Here is a 12,093-nt window from a genome sequence, read left to right as displayed (position 1 = left end):
GTTCTTGGTTTACTTTGGTGCAATTAAGGGTGACTTCATTCTCGTAGAGTACAGTGGAATCTGAAAATGATCAAAGCATTCTTCACTCAAATTTGCTGCCAACTATTGTTTCATTTACAGATTATTGGGCCATTAACAGGATAAACAACATTTCAGGCAACTCTGAAGAAGCCGAAGCTTGATATGCTTATTTTGTATTTATCCTAGTAATTAAAGCAAAAAAATATTGTTCTTTTCTGCTCGTGTTTATGAATAAATTGAGGCTATAAATAGTGGATTGTCTAACGTTGCCTGATTGGGGCTGCATCATTTTCTCACCCTCAAAAAGAAGCATTATTGATTCCATCCGTTTCATTAAAAGGTTAAAAAGAGGAAGGACAATGTCAGGGAATTAAAAAAAAAAAGAATGGAAGAGTTTAGTCTTAGCTTCTACACACTTACGAGTGACAGGAGAATGAAATCGTAAAAAAAATAAAAAAATGTGGGAACCAAGCCCCACCCATATTTCATAGTGCAAACAGCAAATTATCATGGAAACAACATGCCAAACTAATGATTTACGAGTGGTTAACTCACGACTGTAAGTTATTTCTTGCTAAATATACTATTCATTCATTTTCTGAACCACTTATCCTAACAAGGGGGTTGCTGGAGCCAATCCTTGCTAACTATGGGCACCAGGAAGGGACACCCTGGATTGGTGGGCAGCCAATCGCAGGGGACTAGAAAACGGACAACCAGTCACGCTCACACCTGCATGTTTTGGGGATGTGGGAGGAAACTGAAGTACCCGGAGAAAACCCATGCAAGCCCAGGGAGAACATGGAAACTCCACAGTAGCTCCATTGATTTTTGCCATCGGGACTGGAGGTTGTAGTCAAATGCACCCCTCAAGATATCTAATTTTTAAACATCTTTAAATTTTTCCCACCCAAGACATCGAAGAAAGAAAGTGGTTCCCGTTCCTCAAGCACGGCTCTTACCGATCTGCGAACAAGCTCAATTAGCAGATGACTGAAGGGCAGGCGGTATTAACCTAACACCCCATGGGAGCCATCTGGGGAGAGTGCACCCCCTCTGTAAAAGTGCGTAAGATAAGCATATCTAATGTTATTTTACAGGTAGGTAAAGAGGGAGATTGAGGAGTAATTGGACGTAATAACACAACGCTCCCTCTCAATCTTAGAAAAAAAAGACTTGCTCACTCGGCATGTTTGCCCTGGAAATAAATATACAGCGAACCAACTTTGGTCTTTGCTCCTTCACTTTTTTGAAGGTCAGTGGTCCACTTTACATACACAGATGAGGCCGTCTTCTTCCGGAAACGATAAGACAAAGCGGCGAGAGGAGGTAAGGTCAGCGAGTTAAACCAACAGCTAGGATGACAGTTAATTGGCTGGAGGCTAGTGTAACTGTCATCCATTTCCCCTGAGCTGACTTGGGAAGACCCCCCTTCAAATCCAAGCCCCCCCTGTGGGACTATAGCCTCGCACTTGTCAGCTGTCTCCCACAGGTTCAACTTGTGGACATAAGCACAGGGGCGGGACGGGGCTAGGATGATTACAATGCCTCCCATTTTATTATTACTTCATCATTACTGTTTATATTATGGCCATACACAATAAAGAGTGTGACAATTGAGGAGATTAAATGTCAGAGTGAATTACAGGCATATGTGCGAGCTGGCCTGCAAATCAGATGCCCAAGCTCAAAAGGTCCTACTCGCTAATTGCTCATATCAGAGTGGCGTTGGACGGCGTCCGGACGATTTAAGTCCTACAGATAAGTATCCCCAACTGCGCAAGACTACCCATGCTCTGATGACTTCCTTGAACCCTTGTGCCTGCTTCTTGTACTAAATGCAGATTGATATGGCTCCTGTGCTATCTGTCTGTATGATTTGGTACAGGGTCGATTGGTCGCCGGTCTTTTGGTCGCCCGGAAGGTAAGTGATAATTATCATTTAAATCGTTGCTCAAATTCCCTAAATACAAACTGTGAATTACTATTTAGTCATACTTAATGCCCTATTAATTATTAGGCTAGAGAAAAGCTCAAAATTTCCCGGACTTTTATTGTTTTTTGTTGGAGAACTTGTTAGGACCCTGACTGACGTAGCTTCTTAAAGGGACAACGCATGTACATACAAACTCTTATACACTCACATGTCTGCTCAGTGAAACTGCTCATGGCCATTGTTGGCTTTTATTGATGCGTAGACCGTGTTGTTTTACCTTGTTTTGTCGCCGGTCTTTTGGTCGTCGGTCTTTTGGTCGCCGGTCTTTTGGTCGCCCGTTGTCGCGGGCGGGGCGACCAAAAGACCGCCGACCAATCAACCACACACGGTATGATTTTGCGGGGATTTTCAACTTTGCGGATAAAAGTCCCTTCTGCGTGCCACTCACAGTGCCCTCAGATGCAGCTGGCCATCCAACCCACCACCAGCCTCTTCAACACATTTTATTATGACCAGCAGTACCCACCCACCTACAGAATGCAGGATATGTGATGGTAAGACAATACAGGGAATGAAAAAACATTAGCGTTAATGGGAAGTTATTTGGCAAGAGGGGATCACTCATTGATAGACAGGTGTTTTTCAATAGGCACATTAATCCTGTCAAGACTGGTAAATAAAGGGGGAAAAAAATAATGTTACCCAGGAGACCAAGTGGTTAGTGCGTAGGGGGTGACAGTTCGACAGATCGAGGGTTCAATCCCAGGTTCGGCCCTTACCGTGTTGAGTTTGCATGTTCTCCCTAGGCTTGTGTGGGTTTTCTTCGGGCACTCCGGTTTCCTTTCAAATCCCAAAGACATGCCCTGTAGGCTGATTGGAGAGTCAAAAATGGTTGGACATGTCCTTGTGCCCTGCGATTGGCTGGGATTTGCTCCAGCACATCATTTGACCCTTGTGAGGACAAACAAGGCAGATAATTAATGATTGAGTCATGTTCCCCAAAAGCTTGCAGTGCCACTTTTATAGTACAATAACATATGTTACATTTTGCAGAACAGGTTGTCAAATATTGTGGGCCACTTCAGGACAAAGTGTTCTTACCAATTCAATAGTATTAGTTTGGTTTTAGTATTTGATCTCATCTTTTTTCTCTGCTTGTTTTTCATACAATGTCTAGTATTTTTAAGTATTTATTTTTAAGATTTTCTTCTCCACTTGTTCTTAAGAGGTCTTTGTATCTACCAATCAGCAGCAGCTCATTCAAGGACGCTAAGCACATTCTCATTGGCTTTATGAATGTGTGTGTGCGTGTGTGTGTGTGTGTGTGTGTGTGCGTGTGCGTGTGTGTGTGTAATTATTTATGTAAACACAAACCTGAAGTGTTGAATTTTATGTGACAGTCTTCCAATCAGTCATCTGAGGACAACTGAAAACAATTTACCTCACTTTTCTCCACCCTTCGCAGCAACTCAATTTTAGGAGTGTATCTGCCCTACTGTTTAACTCAATATTTCTCATCCTGAGGAAGATTATCAAATGAAATCTGCCAATACCATTCATCTTTCATGAACAATTTTTAAAAATCAGTGATTCGCTCAATTCACGCTCAATCAAAAAGAGATTCCACCTCAGACAGCTTATCCAATCACCATCCAGAAGATGAGTGTCAGGGTCAGCCCACTACCTCGTAGACCCCCGAGACGCAGAGCGTTAGATGGGCGTACCAAATTCTAGCATTTATCTAATGAGCGTCCAGCTGTGCGAATTGGAGCAACCCACTCAAATCATCCAATTTTCTTCGGATTTAAAGGTTTCTAACAAAGCAAATCGAATGCAAATTCCAACAGAGTTCATTTTCAACTGATCTTCAACCTTACGAAGCAAAAAATAATAAAAAATCAATAGAAATCAACCTTGCTGTTGGCTGTCAGAATCATCCATTTTAAAGTTTAACTTTACAAAGGTTATCTCTCAAAATATAATGTTGGGATTGTAATACAGCTATGAAATTGATGCATTTTAATGTTTAAAATGAGAAAAACAATACGATTTGATTTGGTTATATTCATAATTAGATAAATACTCTATTATTTCATATTGCTGGTTGAATATGCAGACGTTCAAAATGACTCATGGTCACTTACATTTCATCTAAAAAATAAATGTACAATGATGGGTGGCAGTTGAAGTCAGTTTTATGAATATTTGATTCATAAGTTTTAATTCAGGCTATTTATAAACCAAAAGACAACACCCAAGTCGTTAATGGTACGACAAAAGAGGCTGGGTGTTACTGTTTGGAAAATCTCAGGTGGAATTTACATAAACAATGCCAACGTCGCTATGTCAGTCATTTGCATAGAAGAGTACACACATTGGAAAAAAGCCAACAAACCACATGATGATGAGGTTGCGGCTAGGAAGTAATGTCGTTAGATAAGGATTGAGCACAGTTGAGGACAGCAAAAGCACATCCAGATGACTGGGAGTCAACACAATGTAACCCTCTGACATGAGCAACCATCTAAAATGCGATGACTCTGTGCCGCGCTACAAATTAAATAAAGGCCAAACCTGGATTCTATTATCGTGTCCCCACTTTTGTACTATTTAAGTGGCACATTAAATATAACTGTCAGCACAGCCAATGGAGCTCTGACCAATGTTTGTTTTGCGGGAAAAGCGCAAGAAAATTGAGAAGCGATGGGATGGTAAAAATGGAAATTGAGCAGTACGTCTTGTTCTTTCATTTAATTATTGCTCGATTTGTAGATGTACGGTTTTATTAGCTGGAAAGGTGGCGGATAGCTTGAATCAACTTGCTACTAAACCAAAATAAAATGAGATCATTCATATGGACCTGGGACAAATTCAGACAAAAGTCATCCTCCTTAAACCACAACCTTTAGTAAACTAGTCGTAAAGTTTCAACCTTAGATAAACAGGTATCCAGGATAAAATAAATATTTTTAAAAATTCAGAACAATACTAATTTACAATTACGAATTTTATGGACCAATCTGTAGCAAGAAATCAGTATAAATAAACTAACATACTAAAGTTTAAAATTGACCTATGCTAGGATTTTTTTTAAAAAGTAATCAGTAATGCTGCAAAAACTAGTTTTCTTCCAAAATGAATTAGGCACTCACTACGGCAGGGGTCGGGAACCTTTTTGACAGAGAGAGCCATAAAAAAAAATCATATTTTCTCATGTTATTTCTTGAGAGCCATTCTCATAATTGAAAAGTAAAAATGGATGAAAATGTGTACATTTTTTGTCATTTCACCTCTTTTAAAGTACAAAAAGTCTCTGAATTATTTTGAGAATATTGTTATGCTGTTGCTAATAAATCAGTATCAATGATATCATGCATGGGGAAGAGTAATAAAACACAAATTTATGATTAAAGTGGTGGTAAAGGTAGTGTCAACGCCACAATGACGCTCCTATTAGTGCTCTCTCACCAGTGATTTCCATATTTTACCTCATAGGTTAGTGGAGAGCCATATGCGCCCATTGAAAGAGCCACATATGGCTCCCGGGCCATAGGTTCCCTACCCCTGGCACAATGTTGGATCAGCAGTGTGTATTTTTCCCCAGACATGACGGTAGGCCGCAACTTGTCATCCTGGTGTGACACAAGCGATGCAATTGGCGAGAGCCACACTTCAACATGTGTTGGTCAGGACTATCATTTGGGCTTGATTTTCACGACAGGTCTACACCATGTCATAAAATGAGTCAGACCTCAGTTTAGAAATCGCTTGTTGTTAAGAAAGCCTTAAATATAATTACTGTGCACCCCGTTTTTTGGCAAAGCCATAATGTTTCATCTTCAATTTGCCTATTTGTTTTTAATCTTCAATCACTGTTTGTTTTACAGGCATCCAAAGTGTGTTTTTAATTGTCATGATGAATTGTGTGTCTCCTTAAAGTCTACATTTCTTCTGGCTGTTACCACAGAATGGCACGTCCCTTTTATTCCATGCAATTTTCTTGGTTTTATAAGGTACATTTAGTCTTTCACAGCCCACTCATATCATGGAAACCATTATCTGGTGCAGCATTCAAAGTGGAGGCAATTTGCCTTTGGGTGACACAGCGAGCAAATTAAATTTGGTGTGTTTTCAAAGGCATAATCTGATTTAATCACAATCTCACAGTTGAAGTATCGATACATCAGGCGAGTCGGAAAGGAAGTTATTGTCATTCCATCATAATTAGGTGCAATAAGTGGCTTAATTAAGGCCTGACATCTAAGTGGATAATTACATGAAAACAACGTGTTGATTGCATAACTAAAATTATTTTCCGAAAAATTAACGATGACCTGTGCCCTGATAAACACAGCCACCTGTGAATCCTTTATGTAGATCCAGACTCAAAGTTATTCTTACAAATGTTACACCCTCTTTTCTTGCCGTAAAAAAAAAAGAGAAGTCGATAAATCAGAAAGCTGTCTCTACTGGTTTCTCGGGCTATTGATGTTAGAGCGAGCAAGTCCAAAACACCTCTCAACCACCCCCATAAGACGAAAAAAAGTCCCTTTCAAAAACCAACATGGTGAAAATGACATTTCGGTTGAGGCGGCTAATAAATCTTGGCAGAAGGCGCTCCCTAGTCAGCCAAGCAAAGGGTGATGGCGAGTGGAGGGGGAAGAAGGGTAGCCACATAAGAGGAGGTTTGTGTTAGCACAGGGCTAGATGAGGTGTAAGGGGAGTTCTGATGGATTAGGGGGAGCGATACGTCTTGCTGCCGTGTGTCAGAACGTGTTTCTGATATGTGTTTATTATGAGGGCCAAGAAATGGTTCAGACGTTGTTACATTGCTCAACTCATCTTTTAGTCGCCCTCATATTATTGTCTTATCTGGGCGTGGCGTAATTTGTGGTAGATACCAAAATATGACATTGTCCTCTATTACGATCCAGTCTGATTGTGACAACATGAATTGTTTTGAGGATGATTGCATAACTATGATTTGAGTAAGTTTTTGATTACCAGCAACAACTAAGGAACTTAAAAACTGCCTTTAAAATACAACACAAATTCCTACATCTGAGAAAAACAAGATGCCTAATATTGTTCCTTACTTAGGTATAATCATGAGTTACTGTTAACATTATTCAAAGGACATTTCGCTGTGAAATACCGGTAAGCATTCTATTCCATTTTCAAGTAATCTACCATAGTTAAAATGTGCTACTCATACCAGGAACTGTAAAATGTCTTTGTTTCTTTTTAAAATAAATCATTGACATTAACCAGACACAAGCTTACCTCGGTTACCAAGGGTCATGTTCAAGCCAAATAATGGTCAGCTGCAACTGACTGTAAAAAAACTGGGAAAATATAGTACAATTTAACTGGCTCTCATATAACAATGTTCTGAAAATAATATTGCGACCACATCCTTGTACACCAAAATCTGCCTTTTTTAAACCATGACCACTTTGGAAATGCTCATACCTTTTCTTTGTATTCTTTTAGGAGACACTTGAAGTCCAACACCAACTCATTGATGTTTATTGCCAGTTGGATGCAAATGTCGCCCTCTGAAAGGATCATTTTCATATGAACAACCATGCTGCTGGCAACAACATGCAATTTAAATGAGTATATTTTGACAAATGTTCCACTGAGGTAGACTTTTCTTGAAGGCCACTCACTCAACTCGGGATTGACTTCAATCATGCTGTTCCTATTCGTCATTAAGATGCAGATATTCATTCAAATAGTTTCCATGTCCACATCGATTGGCAACACAAATAGAAAGGAACCTGTGTAGAAGGATTTGAAGTTCAACCAAAATATTCAGGAAAAATACGCCTTATGAGTGAAACAGAATTTTCAGCTCAGAACAACTTTGTGTGATGACAATATAATAAACCCTTAAATTAAAATATTGCAAATATGTGCTTTTTTCCACTAGTATTTTCATAAGATCACCAGTGATAAAATAAATGACAATAAAAATAAAATAAACAAAAGCAAACAAGAGAACACAATTTGTCTAGCTGAATGATAGCATAAGATTAAATCGCTAATTCTACCAAACAGACGCAAATGATAAATTACAAAACAAAAGCATAATGGCTCGTGAAAAATGTCCTTCTATTTCATGTCCATTTAGTTTTTCCTTAGTGTATTCAATGAGTAATTGTGATACACTCCTGTACGACAGTTAAGAGGGTTGAAATCTTACAAAAACCTGACCTGTTTTTCATTGTGACAGTTTGAACCTCAAACGAATGAATATTAGAAAAACGTTATAAAACTACATTTTATGAGCCACAGCTCATGAACACGCAACTATACATTGACACAAGCAGACATTCACCATTTTCCATCTTTTTATTCAGGCAAACTCAATCAAATGATTTTCTCAATAGCAATAAAGCTCTCTTTATTTTTCTTGGCCGGGCATCAATCCGCACCCAGAGGAAAAAAAAAAAAACTTCTCCACCCTCCACTCAACCTTCCAACCACACTACGGTGGGATCAGTTTCTCTTCAGAATCCCACTGAAGTTCTGCCATGTCGGCTGGAGACAATCAGGCCAAATACTCCTTTAGATATTCCTGCTCCTACCCCAAATTCAATTTATGGACACATTTATTACCATGTCTGTCAGTGACTAAAAGGGAGTTTCGTAATCAGGAGCACACATCTGATCTGGTCACAGCAGGCCTGCCGCGCCCGGCCAATGCGCACTTTATTACACGTCACAGTGAAGCGATCCGCCAAGGAAAAGAAAAACACGGGTAGACAAAAGAGCCGGTCGTTAGACATGGGATGGAGGGGGCCTTAGATCTGATTTAGTAGCCGCTGGGATAAAAATCTGAAAATACTAAACTTGCTTGTTCTGTTCTTGCTGAAAACATAAATATATCTTTTACAGTGCTTCTGTGGGTTCTAAAGGGTAGTGTGGGGGTTAAAAAAGAAATAAAATAAAACATATTATGTTGTATTTATTTGAAAAAGTGCTCCAGATTTTAGTACGAAAAAAGAACTCTTAAATTATGGAACTCGAACGGCAATTGAGCCATTCAATCTTTTATGACCTGAATTCAATGAGTATCAAATATGTTTTGCTTTTCGCAACGTGTTCTGCATTCCAAAAGTTGGACGTTACGAGAAACACAACAAAGGGGCCTTTACCATGTCATCACTTGTTCAAAGTCTGGGAGACACATTTTGAGCAATTTCCTATTACACTAGTGACAGTATCCCTTTTCATCTGATATAATACATAAATGAATCCATTCATTTTCAAAACCGCTCATCCTTGTTAGGGTTGCAGGGTGCTGAAGCACGTGTGCGGTCGATTGGTCGCTGGTCTTTTGGTTGCCGTCTTTTGGTCGCCGGTCTTTTGGTCGCCCCGACCGCGACAACGGGCGACCAAAAGACCGACGACCAAAAGACCGGCGACAAAACAAGGTAAAACAACACGGTCTATGCATCAATAAAAGCCGACAATGGCCATGAGCAGTTTCACTGAGCCGACGTGCGAGTGTATAAGAGTTTGTATGTACATGCGTTGTCCCTTTAAGAAGCTACGTCAGTCAGGGTCTTAACAAGTTCTCCAACAAAAAACAATAAAAGTCCAGGAACTTTGGAGCTTTTCTTTAGCCTAATAATTACTAGGGCATTAAGTATGACTAAATAGTAATTCGCAGTTTGTATTTAGGGAATTTTAGTAACAATTTAAATGGTAATTATCACTTACCTTCCGGGCGACCAAAAGATCGGCGACCAAAAGACCGGCGACCAATCGACCGTGTACCGCTGAAGCCTACCCCAGCAAATCCCGGGCAAAAAGACCCTAAACTGGTCGCCAATCAGTCGTGGGGCATACACACAGACATCCGCAATCACACCACCAATGAGTAGATTTTGTTCCCACGCTGTCTGCACTGAAGTCAGGCGAATGTACCACGACACCATCAAACAAAAACAACACAGAAATTATTTCAATTTCCACCTTCCAATGTATTTGCTTTCAAGTTTCAACCAAGAACGATGTTAGTCAATGTCTGTGAATGAAATACGCATGGTCTAACTCTCACCGAATCTTTGGACATAACGTCTTAATCATCTTGCGGGTTTGTCTCTAGCACCAATAAGTTCCAGTGTTGGTCACATTTTATTCCCTGAAGTTGCCAAAAACGACAAGGCATCCACTTTTAAACTGTGGTAATGTAGACAGAGAACAGCCTGTTACAGCCAGTTAAAACAACATGCTCGAGGTTTGAGAGATTTACAGTCCTTGCTCTGCTTGTGAAACATGGAATCTAATGAGCGCTACACTAGTTTGTATGCCATTCAGCATTGGAGCACAGAGGGCATGGATTTGACCGAGAATCAGTGATTGAGGGTCCGCGTGTACCACTAAAAAACACACACACACACACAACACCACAGACCACACATGCCCATAAGTACTTCTTCGTCTAGTTCGTTCAAGAGTCAGTCTTTTTACACGACATAAGAGAACACTAAATATGAAATACATATAATCCATTCAAACAAAGTAGTTGAATTCAATCTGTTTTTGCCATGGTATTTGAAAACATTCCATTAAGGCCATTGGGGGTTTTAGCCTATTCCAGCTAACTTTGGATATGAGACAGGGCGTCCAGGATACAAACCAATCGTAGAGAACATAATAGAAAAGTATCCAACCTCAGAAATTAAAGACTAAAATGATTTCAATGCAGCAATGAAAGTCATCCAATTAACATCTTACAAGTGACTGTTGGAGAAGATAATTCCAATTGAATTGGGATTAAAGGCAGTTAAAGAAAAAAGAAAACAGTTCAGAGTCTATGGAAAAGACCCATTTCTGTAGGCCACAAATAGTACCTGGTTGAGAAGGCCACTGTTCGCCCAGGCTGGAACCCAAGAGAGCTGCTCAACCCAGGTCACGGCCATAAATCCTTGCTTCTTTCAAAAAGTCCATCTTAAACATTTACCAGTGCAATAAAAAAAAAGTTAAGCACCCTCTAGAGGTCAACAGCAGAGCACGAGTCTGTTAGGAAAATGAAGAGAAAACCTTTACGAGTGGGCGGGTCTCTAGGAAAATTTAACATTTTTTTGCGTTGTAGGATCATTAGCATACTGTCACCTGACACAGGTAATTGTGTCAATGGCTGCCAGAATCAAATTTGGCCACCACCATCCAACTGGGTGTTGGGGATTCCCAGAAAGCGGAAAGCAAATACCATATCCCCCTCATCCCAACCTTAGAAAAAAATGTCTTGTCCCTTGTGTTGATTTTGGAAGAGATCGCTTAGCTAGTCATGCCAGATCCTTAAAAATTAGTAACTGATACCCCTGAATTCCCCTTGCCGCAGCAGCCGGGCAAACAAACTAAAATGTTCTGCTATTAAAATGGAACCAAAGCCCAGCGGAACGTTTTACACATTTACTGGGTGTGCGTCAAGGTGCGAGACAACACTAGTGAATTATGGCTTGGATATGGACCTGAAAGAAGGCAAGTCAGGGGAGGTTTTTAACTGCACCTGACAGTTCTTAATGCTGGGGGATTGCACAGAAACCACACTGCCCCCTACAGCTAATACTCACACATGTCAAACTTTATTGGCCCGGTGAGTAAATGCCAGAACGATGAATAAAACAGTATCAAGAGTCCTGCTGAGAGGAGTTTAGTATGAAAGATCAATGAGTGTGTGTCTACGGGGAGCGGACTAAAAGCATCCGTGCCATCTGCGGAAGCAATGGGTCGACATGGCACACTAATCTCTTCTGGTTCGTGTGTTCGGGATCCGGGATGTCCAACAGGCTCGTGCGACAGCTGCGAGGGAGAGAAGCTGTTGGGGGGTAGGCAGATCTAAAAGGTCCGTCTGCAAACGCATGGCAACTGCGAGCTTTGTTTAGGCAAAAGAAAAAGAAAAAAGAAATAAAAATGGTTTGCTTCCCTCGCCTGTGTAAGTAGAATCACAGGTCTGCGTAATGCTTGGGCAATTAGAGCCTGGGCACCACACACGCAGACCTCAGTTATTTCCAAAGCACTTAAAATGAAAGCTAAATGATCAAATGAGGCGCCTGTGTTTCAATGTTGTTTTCCTCAAAGAGTAAAGTGGCTCTAATAACAGAGCAGCGCGATGTAAC

At 40.4% G+C, this 12,093-nt stretch overlaps 1 long non-coding RNA gene across 1 annotated transcript; it reads right to left on the bottom strand.

Moving 5' to 3' along the window:
- On the bottom strand, window positions 1-7,549 carry LOC144090120 (uncharacterized). The gene is made up of 4 exons (XR_013305284.1): window positions 7,430-7,549; window positions 7,241-7,291; window positions 2,737-2,908; window positions 1-60 (listed from the first exon to the last, which is right to left on the bottom strand). It is a non-coding gene; the product is annotated as an uncharacterized LOC144090120 (long non-coding RNA).
- Between the last annotated feature and the right edge of the window lie 4,544 nt (window positions 7,550-12,093).

This window comes from Stigmatopora argus, chromosome 2 (assembly GCF_051989625.1).
Source record: "Stigmatopora argus isolate UIUO_Sarg chromosome 2, RoL_Sarg_1.0, whole genome shotgun sequence".
Lineage (NCBI taxonomy): Eukaryota > Metazoa > Chordata > Actinopteri > Syngnathiformes > Syngnathidae > Stigmatopora > Stigmatopora argus.
The sequence above is the reverse complement of the archived record's forward strand: the minus strand, read 5'-3'. Positions and strand labels throughout refer to the sequence as shown.